This window comes from Triplophysa dalaica, chromosome 14 (genome assembly GCF_015846415.1).
Source record: "Triplophysa dalaica isolate WHDGS20190420 chromosome 14, ASM1584641v1, whole genome shotgun sequence".
In the NCBI taxonomy this organism is placed as follows: Eukaryota; Metazoa; Chordata; class Actinopteri; order Cypriniformes; family Nemacheilidae; genus Triplophysa; species Triplophysa dalaica.
In genome coordinates this window covers 18972040-18991176 of record NC_079555.1, presented here as the reverse complement: position 1 = coordinate 18991176, position 19137 = coordinate 18972040, and the positions used below count along the sequence as shown (strand labels likewise).

Here is a 19137-nt window from a genome sequence, read left to right as displayed (position 1 = left end):
ATTAATACAAAGTGTTTGTTTCCTTTAATACTTGTGTGTGTCATGCATTTATTTTATGTGCTCATTCTAGTATCACATACTGCGCTAAGGGACATTTGAACCGCAAACTGTACTGTAATAAACTATGAGTGTTACTCAAGTCTCCCATGCACTTCGTGTGAAGAGACCTATTTTTGTGACGTATGTGAGCAACCGTTTGTCAAGTTGTTCAAATGAGTTACTTAATAAAGTCCAGTTTTAGAAAGTAGCATACTATACAGTTCAGAAGCCTACAAGGCTCCTCCACAAAGTTTGGAGTTGCCTTTACCATCAATTTCCATGACAGCTGTGCAGATTGGGACTACAGTGAGATACCTATGGATGGATGTAGATGCTCTTTATTTCATAAAACTAAAATGCAGGCTTACTTCTATGTTCATTATTATTAGCTTTATAATGAACAACTACAAAAACTATAGACTTAAAATGCAGCTTAGCTTCTTTTTATGACATACTTTAGGAAATATGACATTTCTTTCATTTTGTTGCAATATTTCCATGTGTTCGGATGGTAATTGCTCTTGAATCTGTATAGTAGAAATATATTGTGCATGTCAAATCTTGGGGTCTACTGACAGGAGTGCCAAAGGAGGTCTGTTAGACAAGCCCGTGCTCCCCTGCACGGTTGGAGGATGTTCCCTCCCTGCAGTTTAACTCATTATTAGCACACTTCTGCTTAAGAAGTTGCTCCTGCTAGTATGTGACAGTCTGTCTCTCCTCACTGCAGCTCTTCTATGAAAACCTCCCATCAACCTCACGGTTATCATGCAGTAAAACACCTACTCTCACTGCAGTGTAGTTCACTTACAGTGCGGCTCTCAAACACTTTAGTGATATTCTTTGGCTAATGTTTACAAATGCCTTCTAATTCCAGCCGAGTCACCACACATAGGCGCAGAGAAAGATTTGTTTCAGCCTTCCAGTCGTAGGCCTGCCGCAGTTCAGCGGGATAAACAAACATCCAGCAGACTGAGTGAGAGAGACAAGTTGTTTTCTTTACTATGGTAGTCAGTAGTGCCCCAGAACTTTGTAGCTTCCCATGTTCTTTAATATATTTTCTTTTGTGTTTAACAGGAGAAATATATATATTTTGATGATATATTATATTATCATATACACAAAAATACACATATCGATCTATCAAAGTGTTTAAAAGTGATGCTGTCATTCTTTTTATGTCAAAAGTTGTACTATGTAAGGTAGTATGTACAGTAAAAGTTGTTTAAAAGTAATAAGCAAACTAACAAACATAAAAACTACTGTCAGTGCCCACAGTAGACAGTAGTAATAAAAGTTCTTGTGCTTATGTATTTTGAAACTGTTTCTCTGCTGCTGCTATGTGCTGCAACATTAACGTGACAATCTGTGGTTGTAAGTGTTATTAACAGTTAGCTCTGAAATTGCATGTGTCAGTGGTGCTGATATTACGTACGTGTGGTCATCATTATCTCATTTGGGCAGTTTCAAATCAGGTTTATGATTACTACTGACAATACCATGTGTAAACTGATACAATAAACATGTTTTAGTTTATTGGCATGTTAAGTTGTCACACAGTATCCCTTCTATATTATTAATATATCTATTATAAGTGTTTAAGCTTTATAATAAAATATAAAACAATGCATACACAATGTAGGCTACACACTACACAAATTATACAGAATAAAAGACTATCCAATGTCTGATGTGGTGTATTTTGCTGCAATATCAGATGGTATGATCGTGTCTAGTGTGTGCACAGCTTTTGCTGGCACCAGTGCACATACGCAGTGTGTGTGTTCTGTAAATAGCCGAGTCTGAGTGGCTGTCTGCTGTGAGAGTCTTTTTAGCGGCATACAGGAAAACAGGCCACTGGCCACGCTGTCATGCCAAATAAGCTATATTCATGTACTGTTAATAGCACACACCCACACTTATAAAGACATATAGACTACAGTAGGACAGTAATAATTTTACAGAAATCTCTGTAGGTTCTTCTCTAAAATGCCACTGTATTCAATGACAGGTAGCGGGAATAATGTCCGTTATGTTTACATTCTCCTGCAGTATTATATTTAATTGCCAAGGGCTGTTCCTGAAGCTGTCTGTGGCTTCCTGCTGGGAATCTATCACCCTGTCTAGTCTTCTTCTCACATGCATTTCACTAAAACATCTCACATTTGGAGGTTTTATAAAGCATAGCATATGCAGCTTAAAAAAAGTTTATCTTCTGATGTATGTTTGTGTGTTCTTCCAGCACTGCTTGCACCATACATATGTGCCTTTGAGATGAACGTGACTGTTAAAGGACAGTTCTTTCTAGGTATCATTGTCCTTCTGGGTTGTTGTTTAATAATTTATTATAGGAGTTTTACAGTCAATGCATTTATTTGGATTGAAAAAGCACTTTTACCGGTGGAGAGCAGATTTGCTTCAATTTTAAACTCCATGTAAGTCCCTATTGCTCAGCCTTTGCTTTATATCCTCAATTTTTTTTTGTTGTTTGAAACATTAAGCCTAATTATTCACTTCATGCACTTTTAATTCGGTGTGAATGTGTCGCCCATGTCTGAGGAGACTTAGAAATCAGTCACTGTTTTAGCTAGCTGACGCGTGGCATGTGTTTAATGCTCTTCAAAAGGGAAAATGAATTTCTGCACGACACCCAGCTTCATAATATGTTTTAGCAACAGATACATTTTCCTGCCTCTCTGACTGTAATTACACTCTCAGCCATGTGTTTTTACGGCCTGCTTAACTGAGGGAAATAATCTCTCCAAAACCAACCACAATTAATGGATCCACTTTGCTGGAATACTGGTACGAAAACACTGTAATGACATTTAGAAGGAAATTGTCTTTTCATGAAATTTAAGAGAGAATGTTAGGAAAAGCTTGTGCCTCACTGAGTCTCTGTAGATGGCTGGTACATTTTATACACCAATAAGGTTTTAGCTAGGGGTCAAACACCGAAGGGGCGGAGTCCTCAATGGTAGTAGTTAGTTTCCTTCATATTATTATTCTTTCATATTATTAAGTCTAGGGAACCCTATAGAACCATACATTGTAATGAAGTTATAAAATGTGGCATAATGATAGAGGACAGTACAATCATTTACCACAGAAAATTTGTAGTCTCTAACTTAAACTCCATAGCGCCATCACCAGTTTAAAGTTCCACACACATTTTTTCTCATACCTTTTGAACTGTAGGTCATAGAAATTATTGTTTCCTCTGATTCCTTAGCTCATGCCACCATGAAGTCATTCCGTTATGAAAACTCTCATTTAAAATTTTGTTATAAAATTCAGGATTTTACGAACACTTGCACATCGCCATTTAACTTGCTGTCCTTACTAATGTATAGTCAGTTTGCATTACTTAAAGGCGGGTGTCCGATTTCCAAATTACTCTTGTTTAGACAAGGTCGAGCCAAGTACAAAAGCGATATTGTAGCCAATCAGCAGTAAGGTGCACAGGATGGACATTAGTCGAGCCTAGCGCTGACGAAAGCAAAAGATGGGGGTAGGGATGTGTTTGTTTCGGTGATTTGAACATTAACAATGGGTAATATACCGCGCCTTTAAACAATATTAACAGAGCTATCAAACATTATAGTAGATATATTTATATTTTATTATGACACCATAATGTCATACTTACATCTACCCTACCAACCTGTCTAACTATATACAGAAATTAAATATTCTCAAACAGTTTACATGCTTTACTGCTAAATGCAAAATTAAATAAAGAATCCTCATGAAAGGTACAAAACACATTGATTTCCACTTTTCTTTTGTTATTTGATTAACATTGGTGACAAGAGTCACATCATCAGGTTTTTAGAATGTGCTTTAAGACATGCCACTCTACGCAGATCTTATGCGTTTCCCATTTTCACAACTCTTTGCATTCATTTAGGATTTGATTTACTGTAACTCGTTGAAGACTGTGTATACTAAAATACTAGGCAAAATGGGATTTCTGGCAATATCTTGTGTATTTTAGTTCATTCAAGCACAAAAGAGAACTTAATAACCTACTGGTGCGGTGTCTGATGGATATTCTGGCAGAGATTCATTGATGCAGCCTTTATTCCGGATAGGACCGCTGTCACGTTGCGTCGTGCTGCATCCCACAGCTAGAAGGTGTCTATTTATACTGGATGTTTCAAAGCAGACATTTGAATTGTGCTTAAATAGTTTAAAGGCTTTTACATAAATAAAAGTGTGATTATACAATGTAACGCTAGACAAAGGATGAAAAAAATGGATGCATTAATTGTGTTCAAATGTCATAATCTGAACATATTAATCGAATGCCTTAACGCGTTAACTTTGACAGTCCTAGTTTAAAGACAAAAAGATACCAAGTGCACTGTTTTCTCACCTTTCCAGATTTCTAGCACACACTTACAGTGTTCGGTGCGGTCTTACGGCCATCAGATCATAAATGAAAACCCCTGCTCTAGGTATGTTTTTCTATCATCTCTGGTCATGTTTATATGTATGTGTGCGCATATTTCATCCTATTTAAAGATCTGAAAAAGCCCATGTAGTTCAACATAGTCTCATGGAAATTCATGACATTGTCATGAACTGTAATCTTTTAATTTTTATTTAATGACACGAATTTCCCCCTTTTTACGTGTCAGTCAGCACAACTTTTTTCGTGTCACCCAGCAAGACTTGCAGTCTATTGTATTTTAATATGCAATATCTTTCATATGTATAAATATTCATCAACGCAATCTGATGGGAATTCACATGTATTTTACAAGGTGGCTCATTCATGTGAATTCCTATTTCCTACGACCTCATTGGTATGTTTTGACTTCCCCTGTGACGTTACGTTTAGGGGTGCGGTTAGGGGAGCCATTTATTGTTGTTTTGCTAATTCTGTATTTTCTCACAGGTTGACAGTTTTTCCCAATAGCCAACATTGTCCACCATGTTTTGCATAGGGAATGATTGTGAGTTGTACACTACAGGCAAAATAAACATCTCACTTCTCCTCTTTGACTTATGCACATACTGTAAGAACAAGCTGTATGATTTGATCCCAGTAAGCCACCATTGACACATTTGTTTAGTCTCTCAAGCAAAATAGCCTGTTGACAGGCAGAAGCTCTGCTATTAGTAAGCAGTAACTATTTTAATATTAAAAAAATAAATGGCACGTCACACAACTCAAGAATTAGAGCATTAGCAGCATTAGAATTTGACAGCTGAAAGCAGAAACTTTCAAGTTTTTGCACAAACGGCACAAAAGTTAAAGGCTTTGAGTATTTGCAGCTGTTACATACGAGGATGATTTAAATACTTCTCCCATCTTGACTGAAGCAGCTACAGGAGTTAAATTGTAAAGCACACATTAATTGTAAATTTTACTTAGGAAAATTATACTTTCTTTCAGGATATGTTTTGACACACACACACACACACACAGTTAAGCCATTTTGTGCATAACTAGACAGCCCAACACTTTTGTGGCATGTTGATTTCATGGGTGCCAATAAACTAAAAACCAGTAAAACTTCTCTGAATGGTCATACTGGTTTGATTTCATTCATTTATTTTTATGCCAATTAAAATGCATTATATAATTGTCCAAACCCAGACTCCAAATTATGCAATTAAGACAAACTCCAGAAGCAAAACCATCTTGGGAGGATCATAATCCACAGCTATTGATGTTTTGATATGTAGGCTACCGTTTCTTGTTTTGTTTGATATATGGAGAAATCGAAAGTGAAAAGACCCAGGGGATTTTCCTGAACGACTCTGCGTAATACTATTGCAGTTTTTAACACAGCAAGACCAACCTACCATAGGTATTTTTCCTAATTAAACAAGAACAAAACACTGCATTGAACCAACATATATGTGCGTCACTCTTCAAAACAGTTTTTAAATGCCCCAAAACGTGTGCTTTGTTGTTTTTATACCATTCCTTGATTTAAGCAGGGCTTTATTTTAGCATTATCCTCTAAGACTAGCCCAATCTAGAAGTTCTTTTATTTTCAGAAGTTTCATAACAACCGGCAGCCCAGAGAAACACCTCAAGACACAGATCAGCGTATTGCAGACTGTGCAGAAACTCCTGCTTCCCTGAGGGGATCTTCTTTTTGGTGATAGAAAATTAATATTCTACTAACCGCACACAACTCCAAACACGTTCAAGGCAGGTAGACTATACAGCATATGATGGTGTGCATTCTTGGCAAAGTAAAAATTGCTTAATATAGAGACATTCGATGGTAACTTTTTCCTTGTGTATAGGTTTGTTACTAACACAGAAATGTGGGATTGCACATAGATATGTGATACTTTTTATTGTTGTGTTATCCTTTATCTTGTTTTATTGTGTTCGTTTAGTGATTGGAATATTTGGGCATACAATGACCTGCTTTGGAACAATGAACTGCTTTGAATGAAACCTGCTTTAAAACAATGAAACTTTGTCAAAAGCGCAACAGTATATGAATAAAAAACAAAGCATAACACTAGATATTCATGCATGTACATAGCTATGGTTACAGATGCACAGTCAATTTGCATTTAAGTGGTTGTTCCGAATGTCTCGGTAGGGTGGATGACATACATAAAGCCTATAGAGACAGATGCCAATGAGGCATCTACTGTAAATGGGAATGCAGGAATGCATCCTAAATAACTATATGTTTCTGGCTAAAGTTGCTTTTATAATCTATATTTTTAAATTTCCAGGAAAAAACCTGTTGCTGTTTATCTAATTCTTGTACAGTATCTTAGTCATGTTACTTGTACATTTTGTTGTAGATTTTTCCTTTTAGTGTCATTTTATCTTTTACACATGAGCACATGACAGTAACGAACCATTTCGTAGTACAGATATTAATTGCACTTTTGCAGGACTCAAGGCAACCTGCACACAAAGACTGCAGAGAGCACATATTTACATGTGCATATACCCCCTAACACTTTAAAAGCATACCCAGTGCACAAAAACCCTTTAAAGGTACACATGTGAGGACTATAGGGGTGTGTTCTGTATAATTAGAGCACAGAAAATCTGGCAACACTCGAGCAGGTGAGATTTAGTGAGAGAAAGCAGATTTGTTTCATCTCAATAAAAACACATTCCTCAGCTCATTATAATGTCCATCATATCTATTTCTTCCATGTATTTTAGCTGCCCTGGTGATCTCTTGTTACTCTAAGAAGGGGTCAGGGGAATTTGAAGTGTGGTTAAAGAGATGCCATTCTGCAGACCACAAATCATGTTGATGGCTGCTCACCACCACTGTAGTGTGCAGATATTAAACCGATAACCAAGCCTGCTCTGAGAGTATCTCCAGCGTCTACAGTTTAAAGACCTGTCAGAGCAGCCCCTCTCTATGCAATGTGATGTTATAAGGGTCTGTAAGTGAATAGGCGTTTTCCAGGCTTGTTTTGGTCATTATTTTTTTTAAGAAAAATAACAATAGCAGATGTTTTGTTTTTTGTCAGGTAGAGATGAAAATATTGATTTATCTTTATGTAATAGACAATGTCCTTTCTCTATTTGATTTATTGTTTGAAAAATCTATGCCAGATTTACATTTCACTGCTAGTAGTCTATATTTATATTTTTATGTCACAAATAAAAGACACGTACATATTTATTCATATCATGTCTCGTTTGTGATCTCAGGGATTTGCTACATCATACATCAAGGTATGCACATGTGGAGAAATATAGAAATTTTCACTTACTTAATGTTTCTTTACAGGAAATCATATATTTTTTTCATATTCTACTAAATATGCAATCGGATTTTCTTGAATCGATGCCTGGCTCTGTTTTTATGCATTCTGCCAGCACTTGGAAACTGCCACATGGTGCTGGTTAAATGTTAATATTTTGATGTTAATGCACATAAAAAGTCCTGCTAATTGTTTTTCTTATTTGTTGGTTTCGTCATAAAAAGTACATTGTTTCTGTGTGTATCAGCACTGTTAAACATTACCAGCAAATTTGAGGTATTTATTGTGTTAACGTAGTGGAATTTAAGTTTATTTCTTCAGCTCCTTTCACATGTTTACAATGTTGCAAAGCAGGTGTATACAAAATACTTGTATGTACATTACCAATATTACACTAATAATTATCTGTAGGAGTTCATACCACGATTAAGTACGTTATGTAATCACTTAGTGAATCCTAACATGCATATCCATATACCATACTTACCAACGTCAGAGTTTATGTGTGTGCGTGTGTTTCTAGTGCATAACAGCTTGTTTCAAGTGTCAAAAGAGACTCACAAAGACAGGTTACTCTCTCACTAGTGCGTACTCAATACAAGAAACTGGCAAGTGAATTGTTTGTTTATAGCACCATGAAAAATATCAAACTAGATAACTAGATATTAACTCTATGGAGTCTGAAAAAAAATGCTGGACATTTTTAGGACCTCCTAGTACCAAGGTTACCAGATTTTTAAATGACATTAACATTTTTAATTAATATTTCATGTCTTGAGAGAGTTTTTGTGTTAATTTTGTGACTACAACTCTAGTGTAAATTTTTATAACGCATAAACTCAACACTGTAACAAATTTGTTTCGCCCAATCTTTTCATAGTTATAGGTTCTAATTATTGTGTTAATATTTATTTTCATGTAGTATCAATATTTTAGTGTATGTTTAACTAAAGTAAACTTTGAGCTCATATCATTAATTATGATATATCGGTATTGCAAATAAACAAAAGCTGTACAAAGTTTCACATATTTAAAAATGTATTTTTCAATTGTCACTGTCATAAAATTTTCTAAATTTATGTAGCACCGGGAAGGTGGGATGACTGTGTCTGAAACTTGATTCGTATGGACAGTATTAGTCATGAAAGATAAAAACGATCAAATGTGCACTTATGAAGTTTTGAACAACTAATTTTTAGTAACTATGTTAAGTTGTTGTTTTGAGCTAAGTGTTATGCCTTGTCATTTTTGCGTATGAGTAATATGGAAATCTATAAATGTAAAATAAACAAAAATGTTGTTTTGCGAGTTCTGTCGATGGTAAAAAAAGAATGTGTATAGCATGTTAAACTTAACAAAAAAAATTAAAAAATGAAAGCGAAACAGCTTTTTAAAGAATTTGTTACATTGTCAATTAGCGTTTCCCTTGATAGTCAGACAGTGTCTTCATAAATCAACAGTGTTGAAAACCCTCTGATATAATTTTCTAGCTGATATAAAAGGTAAACAGTCATTGTTACACTGTGAGTATGTTCAGTCGTAAATGAGTCTTATTTTGTGAGGCCACTTTGCGGTTTACAACAGGATGCAGCTTTTAAGAGCGTGCTTAGTCTAATAATGCCCTCAGAATAAATGCACACATCAGTCCACAGAAATCACAGTGGTCACTAAAGCTTTTGCTTTAAATCTGATGTGTGACAATTGAATTATGTTTCTCTGATGTTAAAGGTACGTTAGGTATGAGTAGGCCGTAGGGATTTTTCTGACATTCAATAACAAGAACAGTTTGCATACACTTCAAAGCTTTCTCTGTTCCTTTGTGTCTCTTTGCTTTTTCTTGATCTTGCTTTCAAGGTCAGGCTGAACCTTGAGCATGTTGTTTCATTCTCTCTTTATCATAAAAATAACCAATATTTATGGCTAGAAAAAACCTTACCTGTTAATTTTTTTGCTCATTTGAACCTACCGTGACATTTTGGCTTCTTATAAGATTTACTGCAATTTACTTCTCTTTGTTCTTTTGATCAATGCCAAAATCTCCCTGACTAATAATGATTGTGGGTCACATGTCAATTGATGGTCAACAGGACCTGACTCATTAGATTTTAGAATAAGGGGCAATGTTACATTTAATTTTCGGACTGGGATAGGGCCTTGAAAAATCTACTATTCCTGTTAAAGTGTTATTTCTATAAAACCCTACCATTACCTGAACCATAACCTACGTTTGGGTAGTGTTTTCTATGTTCTTGACAGGAATGATGCTCCAGAACTAACACATTTAAAAAAAAAAGTTTAATCCAGAAACTCGAAACCGAGTTATATGTATATATTATATATCATATTAACTCTAGTGGCATCTACAAAATCTGAACCTTTTTTAAGGACCACCTAGAACCAAGGTGATTTAACGTTCAACAATACATTTCAAAGCATGTTCTGCTTTTATGGAGGTAATAGATATTTGCTTAATGCTGCATATTTGTTGAATATTTATTGAATACGTATTGTTGTTTTATACAATCTGTACTCATTTTTCTACACAAACAAACTTGGTCAATACATAATGTTATGGTTAAAATTCTTTCCACTCTTATTGTGGGCTACCAAATCCATTTCTCCATGATGCACTAATTATTTCAAACAGCTGCTTAACTGACGCATGACTTAATTAAATGGGTCTGAGGAAAAAATGTTCTGAACATTATAAGGAAAGAAAATGTTATTACTTAAATGGAGTTTGTTGGATGAAAACTCCAGTATTATCGTAATTAAACGAAATCTGTAGCATATGGCAGGGTAGAGGCCATGCTTATAAATAATCAGTGTGAAAGCTTTTAAGTGCATAAAATTATGTTGAGTTACTCATAAGGCTGTTTTCTTGAACCAAAAATGTGAGGTGTTGTCTAGGCTGGTGTGTGAGCTGTGTTTCAGCTGTTTATCTCGTTTTGAGAGGTTCTGACACACTGTGCAATAAGAGAACCCTTTGGCTTCTCTACAATAATCTTCTCGTCTGTTCCTTCAGACTGCGACCCTCCTGTTTGCTTCATGTAATCCATCAACACTGCTGTTTTCTGACACACGCTCCTGTTGGCAGTCCATTAGACTTGTACTAGCGCTTGGCCTCATACCCCTAGACCTTTACACACTCTTTTTACAGTAACCAGCAGTGCCTTGACACTTTCCCACAAACACTTATACACCTTCAGCAAAGGGTCTTGTGCTCACATCTCCTGCGTTCAGCCCGTCATAGACAGAAATAGCCTCCACGCTGGCTCATATATGAAGATTAGTTCCCTAACGCAGGAAGTTATGATATGGTTACAGTTATTTTTGTTGTCTGTCTGGGCAGAGTTTTAGCGGCGCACACTGGCAAGAGAATCAATATTTGTCATAAAAAGCCTTGTCTGTGTTGTCCAGCTGTGCCCTCTTTGCCCCTGATGGTTTGCCGGAAGTGTGAGTGTGTGCTGCTGTGTCTCAAATTAGATTTAATTCAAATATTTCGTAAATTAGTGTCAATCTTGTGTTAATGCTTATTACAGAGGTCTAAATACAAGTGTGAATACAAATCTTTCAGACTTTCTCTATTGTCACTGCTGTTGTATTGACCGGGATCTTTACTTCAGCTGGATGTATTAAAGTAAAGAGGATATTTTAAAAGAATGAATAAACTCATTTCACAAAGATTGCTACTTTGTTTACTAGAGAATTAATGGGATTATACGAAAAGAAATATTGAAACCACTCCTGTAACCCTACCCCTAAATCCAACCATCACTGGGGTGAAACCATACATGGTACGAATTAATAGGAATTTACCAATTCATTAAATACTAAATAAAAAGTTGCAAATCATTTTAAGGGAAAAGGCTAAGGATAACAAAGAAATTACTTTCCTGTACAAAAGAGGCAAAACTATGAATTGTGTTCTGATAACAGAGACAGTGGCTTGTCTGTATGACTGCCTGTATCACCTATCCGAGTAGCTGAGTAGAATGTTTTTTTAAATTTGGAATGCACAGCCTATTCTTGAACAGAGTTAAACACATGAGAAATAAGATGCACAAGGCCAACCTTGACCAGTCACTGACAAACACTTCTGTGAAAACTACTAGAGCAAAATTTGTAACATTTGAACTGTTTTCCAACTGAAAAAAAAAAAAAAAAAATTCAGCTAGTTGCTTTGCATGTCGATCAAACAATCTCCGTCTAGGTGAGAAGTTCTTGGTTTGTGTAAGACCTTAGACTACACCATTGAGATGGTCATTTTTCTGCTGAATCAGACCAGAACAAAAATACTGAGCACTGTCTGAAGATTCTCATTCTGATTGTGCACTATTACAGATCACCTATGAAGTACACTGCCCTATCATTATTATCATCTATCTTTCTAGTTTAATGCACAGCCTCTATAATTCAACTGTGCCTCTCTATTTGAGACATTAGTATATTGGTGTGTACCTTGCCTGATTTCTGCAGTTAAATGTGGCAGTTTAAATTCATTTGTGTCTAGCCAGTCTTGGCCTGCAGTCAGCACCAAACAATGACTGCACTGTAGACTCTAACGGGCAATAAAGTCTGTCTATTATTGTGCTTTATGCACCTGCATGATACCCACCTCTCTTGGAAGGCAGCAAAAAAGTATCATTGATGTGAGCATATTTAAAGCAACATTTCATACAGAGGTTGTTGTCTGCTTTTCAAGTGAGTGTGTGGCAAAAGAGGACAGTCTGTCTGTGAAAGTGCTTCAGTAAAACAGGCTTTAGAGGCCTTTATGACATCATGTTCTTGCCAGCCCAAAAAGGAGTTTCAATGTCTTTGAAGAGCTGTTTTCCACTTAAGAATGCAGAAGAGCCCACTTGACAGTTGGCTGATTTTCCTTTGTCACGCTTGCAGCACAGTTGAAAAGTGTACAGTGACATCAACCTCAAATGTTTAACAATGTTAAAAACAAAACTAAATTAGAATGTTTTATCTGTTCATTTTGAGTATATTAGTAGAAATACATTAGTAATCTCCAACATTACTCATAGAGTACTGTTTTTTTAAAGCGATAGTTCATCCAAAAATGAAAATTTGTCGTAATTTACTAACCCCAAGGTTGTTTCAAACCTGTATAAATGTCTTTGTTCTGCTAAACACAAAAGAAGACATTTGAAAAGTGTCAGAAACCAAACTGAACTCATTCCCCATTTGACTCCCCTAGTAGGCCTATTTATTTTATCTGCAATAGTAGTAAATTGGTGGGTGCCATAGAAAAACCTTTTGGTTCCATAAACATTTACATTAAGTCAATTACCTGACGCTTTTATCCAAAGCGACTTACAAATGAGGTAAACAATGGAAGCAATTGGAACAACATAAGGACAACAAATAGCATAAGTGCAGAAAAACAGTTCTTGTGTAGCCTACCACAGTATACAAAGGATTAATTTTTTTAAAGGATAGAAAGAGTAGAAAATGGAGCTAATCGGTCAGGTGCTGACAGAAAAGATGTGTTTTCAGACGATTCTTCAGATGGCTACATAATCTGCCGATCTTGTAGCAGCGGGCAGATCATTCTATAATTGTGGAACAGACCCAGAGAAGGTACGTGAGTGTGAATTTTTTTCTTTTCTTTTTGGGATGGCACTACAGGACTTGGTTCGTTTGCAAGAGCGTAGGGATCTGGCAGGCACAAAATTCTCAACTCAACTCAACTTTATTTATATAGCGCTTTTTACAATTTTCATTGTTACAAAGCAGCTGTACATGAGACACATTTAATACAAGTATGAATTCTAAAGCAGCCCCCCCGGCCAGGCAGATAGTGCAAAACAATATGCAAACGGTGGTGAGGAACCCAAAACTCCCATCGAGAAAAAAAACCTCAGGGGAACCCAGGCCCAACCAGGGGATTCCAGTTCCCCTCTGGCAAAAGCTGCTGCCGCTGCACAAGCTCAAAATTCTGTATTAGCGAGTTAAGATATGGTGTGCCGAACCTGTGGTGGTCTTGTAGGCCTTTAACCTTTAACATCTGAAGAACCTTTCAGTTTTTTGTGGCGAAAAAAATTGAGTTGTTGCAAAGCAGATTTACATGCATCATAATTACAAAACAATTATATTAATAATAGTAATTAGTAATAGTCCATTCTAAATTGCTAGTGATACGCAGAGTCTGTTTTTTTTGCACATTCATCTGACAATAAATGGAGGCAGATAGAGTCTCTTTTCTGGCTACGCCATTGATTAAACCTATTGGTCTCTTATGCATCGTGTCATACCTAAGAATTGAGTCCAGAAGATTCCATCATTCATAGACACGTAATTTGTGTAGCTGTATATCATTATGCTTATTATGAATGAGCATGCAAGCACACCCTATTTTTGAATGATCACATGACCACACAAAGTATCTGTGAATCCAGTGGAGAGTTTTCGGAAAGGTATGCTTTACGCCCAATGTGTCATGAATGAGGCCCAATATGTATATAAATATTTTCTATCCCAGCTATGCACCAGCATGAGTTAATTTAACTAAAACACATTGTTTTGAACAGACCTGCAACCCAGTTGTAGGCTGTGATCCACCAGTTCAGAGGCACTTCTTTGCATGATAACACTTATTTCATTATGGTCACAAACTGTATGGAAGTGCATTAATGGCATGCAACGACAAAAGTTCATCAATACCTTGTCAATTCCTTTCAGCCCTCAGTGTGAGATGGTGACTGATTATCTTCTGCTTGTTGACAGTCGCACTTATGTTAATTTGATTTCCCGGAACTCACATATCTACTTTCTGTCAGGAAGAAATGTGTGTGTGTGTGTGTGTGTGAGAGCGTGTTTAGTTCGGTACCACAGTCGCTACTGACAAATGTGTTAAAGGATGTGGTTGAGGCTTCAGTTCAAGCTTTCTTCTGTCTTTTTCCTTCCCCTGTTGTTTTTACCTTCAAACACAGAAAGCTACAGAGCAGTCGAGACGCCTCAGATATAAAGCTCAGAGGTCATTACATATAGGCTAACATTTGGAGACATAAAGGAAAAGAATCCATGCATTATTTAAGCGTAGTGCCAACTACAATGGCCTAATTTCATTCATATCCCACTGTTTTCAGCTCACCCAAACTGTCTTTAAACATTAAAAACAAACACATGCATGGCTATACACATACTGTTGATAACAGCCTACTTGGCCAACCACATCCTAAGACATTCAGAGAATATTCATGCTGTGGTCAACATGGCTTTGGTTCTCTATTTAACTGTATCCGAATTTGTCCTTTTTTTATATTACAATAAAAATGAATATGTGCATGATACAATCATAATAGATAGATGCAATAATGAATAATATATAAACACATAATACATGTTATAGTTGCACATTTTTCAAGAGTGAATACAATGTATATTGACAAAATTTTTGGAAATTAGACTGTGTACAGTCATTTAAATCCAGTATTCACCATTTGTAAACTTTCTGCATGCATGGTATACAGTAATCGACTGCATACAGTATGATGCCACCATGTGTTATATACTGCATACAGTTAATAATGGTTTCAAGAGTCCACTTTCTATACAATTAATATAATATGTCATGAATACACAGATCTGATGTTTCTACAAGAACAAGAGCTTTAACAATATTATCATCACTTCCTATAATTACTCAGCTTTATGTGTTATTCTGATTAGTCTATAAAAGTCTTTAGTCTTTTCACTTCACTATTGTTTTTCCTGTTAAGGAATTTTTACTAGATGCCCTGTAAATACAAACACACAGATATCAATATTTTTGTATAATGCGAAGGACAGGCCAGGGACTCCAAATTGTCTTTCAATTAATGCAGTGTGCATTTGACACTTTAACATTATGCATAATAATATGAATTGAATGGTGGGACCAGTTATTTTACTGGATTGATGCTCTCTTGCTAAAGATGCCCATTCTTTTTTTCTAACTCAATATTCATCAAGAGCCCTATTTCCACAAAGCTCAAGGTAGAGTGAAGATCGCTTTTGCTCTTCAGAGCTCCAGGAATTATTTTAATAAACAATATCAATTCACATTTTTGTTCATTGGTTACAATGATTTTACCTCACTAACGGAAAGACTGACGAAAGACTGCTGATCTAGCTGTCAAAGCCCTGTTAATCATAAGAAACAGCAAAAAGTTGAGTCATAATCACTGTGGACTTCTGTTCGGGCCCCTGGAGATGCTGTTGTGGCAGCAGTTTTTATACATAAAACTAATCTGTTAAAAAAAAAATGGTGCTGTACTACCTGTATTTCAAGCTTCTTTTGGTCCGTAATAGGTATATCGTTGTTGAATATTTAAATAGCATTACTTTTTATTTGATAATTATATCTAGTAATAGCATAAACTCTAGTTTGACTTTAGATTGGACCATGGCTGATATTGCTGTATCAATGAGGATCAGTTTTATCTTCAGCGATCCTTAAAGGAATATCTGAGGAATATAGAATATAGAGAATACAAGGAATACAGACCACAGTCACAGGAACAGTTTCCATATGTGTATACACAACGTCCGATGCCACAAGAATGGCTTGATAGAAACGTCAACAAAGTAGCATGCAAGATGCTACAACTCTGCATTTTTTAATGAGACTCACAGTTTTGCCATGAGTTGTATTTATCTGCATCTTATGTTTTTGTGGGGGCGTTGTTCAGCGTATCAAAAAATAAGTGATCAGGTTGGCCTCCAGTCCAAGATGTCATGTCATTGCCACTTTGTAGCTTTCCCAGCAGTATTTGAAATGCCTATTAGTACCTCATTCTGTGGCAGTAGAGAGCAAAGCTCCAGTGGTATAATAACAGACTGTCCGATCCAAACTCTAGTTTGACTTTAGATTGGACCATGGCTGATATTGCTGTATCAATGAGGATCAGTTTTATCTTCAGCGATCCTTAAAGGAATATCTGAGGAATATAGAATATAGAGAATACAAGGAATACAGACCACAGTCACAGGAACAGTTTCAATATGTGTATACACAACGTCCGATGCCAGCAGAATGGCTTGATAGAAACGTCAACAAAGTAGCATGCAAGATGCTACAACTCTGCATTTTTTAATGAGACTCACAGTTTTGCCATGAGTTGTATTTATCTGCATCTTATGTTTTTGTGGGGGCGTTGTTCAGCGTATCAAAAAATAAGTGATCAGGTTGGCCTCCAGTCCAAGATGTCATGTCATTGCCACTTTGTAGCTTTCCCAGCAGTATTTGAAATGCCTATTAGTACCTCATTCTGTGGCAGTAGAGAGCAAAGCTCCAGTGGTATAATAACAGACTGTCCGAAGGCTTTGCATTTCTGGGGAGTATTGTTCAGATGTCACTATGCTGAATACTGAATATCATTGCCATTTTTTTGCTTCTATTCTACTGTTTAGCATTATTCAAACACATATTTTTCCAAAGCTCCCTTTCAAAATAAGTAGAGACTTTCACATCTCTCTTGACACCATGGGCCAGATTTACTAAACGGGAAATTAGCATGAAAGCGCAATTTTAAAAAAGATGCTGAAAGGAGTAAAAAATTGGAGTGATTATTGACAATGCGCACATTACAGGCCCTATATGTTGACAATGACATTGCGCACATAACAGGCGTTATATGTTGTTTTCATATCGCATCTAACAAGAGCAGCGCAAATAAAAAAAAAAACTATTTTCAGTGCTATTTTATCCACTGTGTCTTTAGTAAATCCTGACCTAGTTTTTTAACACCAAAGGAGGCATTTGCACTGGTGCAAGCGGTAAGTAAATTTGGCCCCAAAACACAGACAATAAAGACACAGACAATTAACTCTAGTTAACTTTTATTGGTTGGTAATACTTTTTTTTCTTTTGCTATAAAAAATATTCATTTTCTTTTTCAGACTGGCATTAATTTCCTCATGTTCCAAATAGACTACAGTAACTTAATGTCTATCACTGTCAAAATGTCTGTAATGTACTTTGGTAAATTACTTTTATATCTAAAGTTCTGGAAAAAGTAGTTCCCTTTCTGTCGGTCTCTCGACGTTGTGTCGAGAACGACAGATGGGGTTCGCTCCTGAGAACCTATCAACTCTGACTACTATAGAAAAGGCCAATGAAATTTGGCGAATGAAATTTGCATGCCGGGCTCCGCCCCCGGATATCCGGTATAAAGGGAAGCCGGCGTGCAGCATTCATTTACCTTTTGTTCTTCAGAGCCATCGACTCATGAGTACAAAGCTGAAGTATCTTCTTCTACATACAACTACACTGCCAGATCTAAGACCTGTCCCAGCGGATCGTCCCTCCTGCAGCGATCTTCCCCTGGGTGTCTCGGCGGCTCCAGTGGTGTCAGAGTTAAAATTTCTACAAAAGTCCTTTTCAGGACTGACAACTCTACAGCGTGGCATGTCCCGCTGTTCTCTTGGGTGCGATACCCTCATCGAGGAGGGGGATAGACACGAGCACTGTATTAGGTGTCTGGGCGTCCAGCACGCCGAGGCAGCGTTCAGTGACGCATCTTGCCCGCACTGCGGGCAGATCGTCATGCAAAAGTTGCGGTCACGGTTGGCTGTCTTCCTACAGGAACCAGCCAACATTTCGTCTGCTACCCGGGCCGTGACATCTGTGGCTAAAACCCAGATCTCCGGACCGGTTAGCGGCGTTAGTGATTTGGGGACTTCTGCGGACGCAAACCCGCCAGCCAAGCGCTCACGGGCCGCTCGCACCCCAGCACGCTCTTTTGACCATTCCCCACCCAGCGGTGGCACACCGTCTGGATCCTCCTCTGCGCATTCGGCAACGGATCGCAGAGCGGATGAGATGTCGATCGCAGCATCGGAGGGAGAGATGCCGACATCCGACAATGAAGATTCCGAGCTCCCCCCCCGGGGGGTAGAGCTCAGGAGGAAGCAGAAGTCGAGATGTCGGTCATGCTAACCCGGGCTGCCGCCAGCATTGGGCTGCAATGTACGCCATTGCCTCTACCCCAACGCTCGCGGTTGGATACTTGGTTCCCGGGGTCGGAACGTGGTGTCAAGCCACGCCCACCCCCGGTTCCATTTTTCCCGGAGGTGCATGAGGAGCTGTGTCAGACCTGGGGCGCCCCTCTCACGGCTCGTTCCTCGCAGACCAGCTCCGCCTCCCTCACCTCCCTCGATGGTGGGGCAGCCAGGGGCTACGTCGAAGTCCCCCAGGTGGAGCGTGCCATTGCTGTGCACCTATGCCCGCAAACGGCTGCCACCTGGAGGACCCGACCTCGTCTCCCGTCCAAAGCCTGTAAAACTTCTGCTTCCCTGGTGGTGAAGGCTTACAGTGCTGCGGGCCAGGCTGCCTCCTCTCTCCACGCCATGGCCATCCTGCAGGTCCATCAGGCCAAGGCGTTGAGAGAACTC

The 19137-nt window shown here is 37.7% G+C and overlaps 1 protein-coding gene across 7 annotated transcripts in view; it reads left to right on the top strand.

The window, feature by feature from the left end:
• Nucleotides 1-19137, top strand: part of mafa (MAF bZIP transcription factor a) — a 200286-nt gene that overhangs the window by 22488 nt on the left and 158661 nt on the right. The window contains exon 3 of one of the 7 annotated variants that reach the window (XR_008908782.1): nt 13258-13341. The exons of 5 other annotated variants lie outside the window; for them this stretch is intronic. The gene's annotated coding sequence lies outside the window, so the exon portion shown is untranslated. Of the gene's footprint in view, nt 1-4422; nt 4526-13257; nt 13342-19137 lie in introns of those variants that run through there. One more of the 7 variants, XM_056765575.1, reaches the window with a different exon arrangement.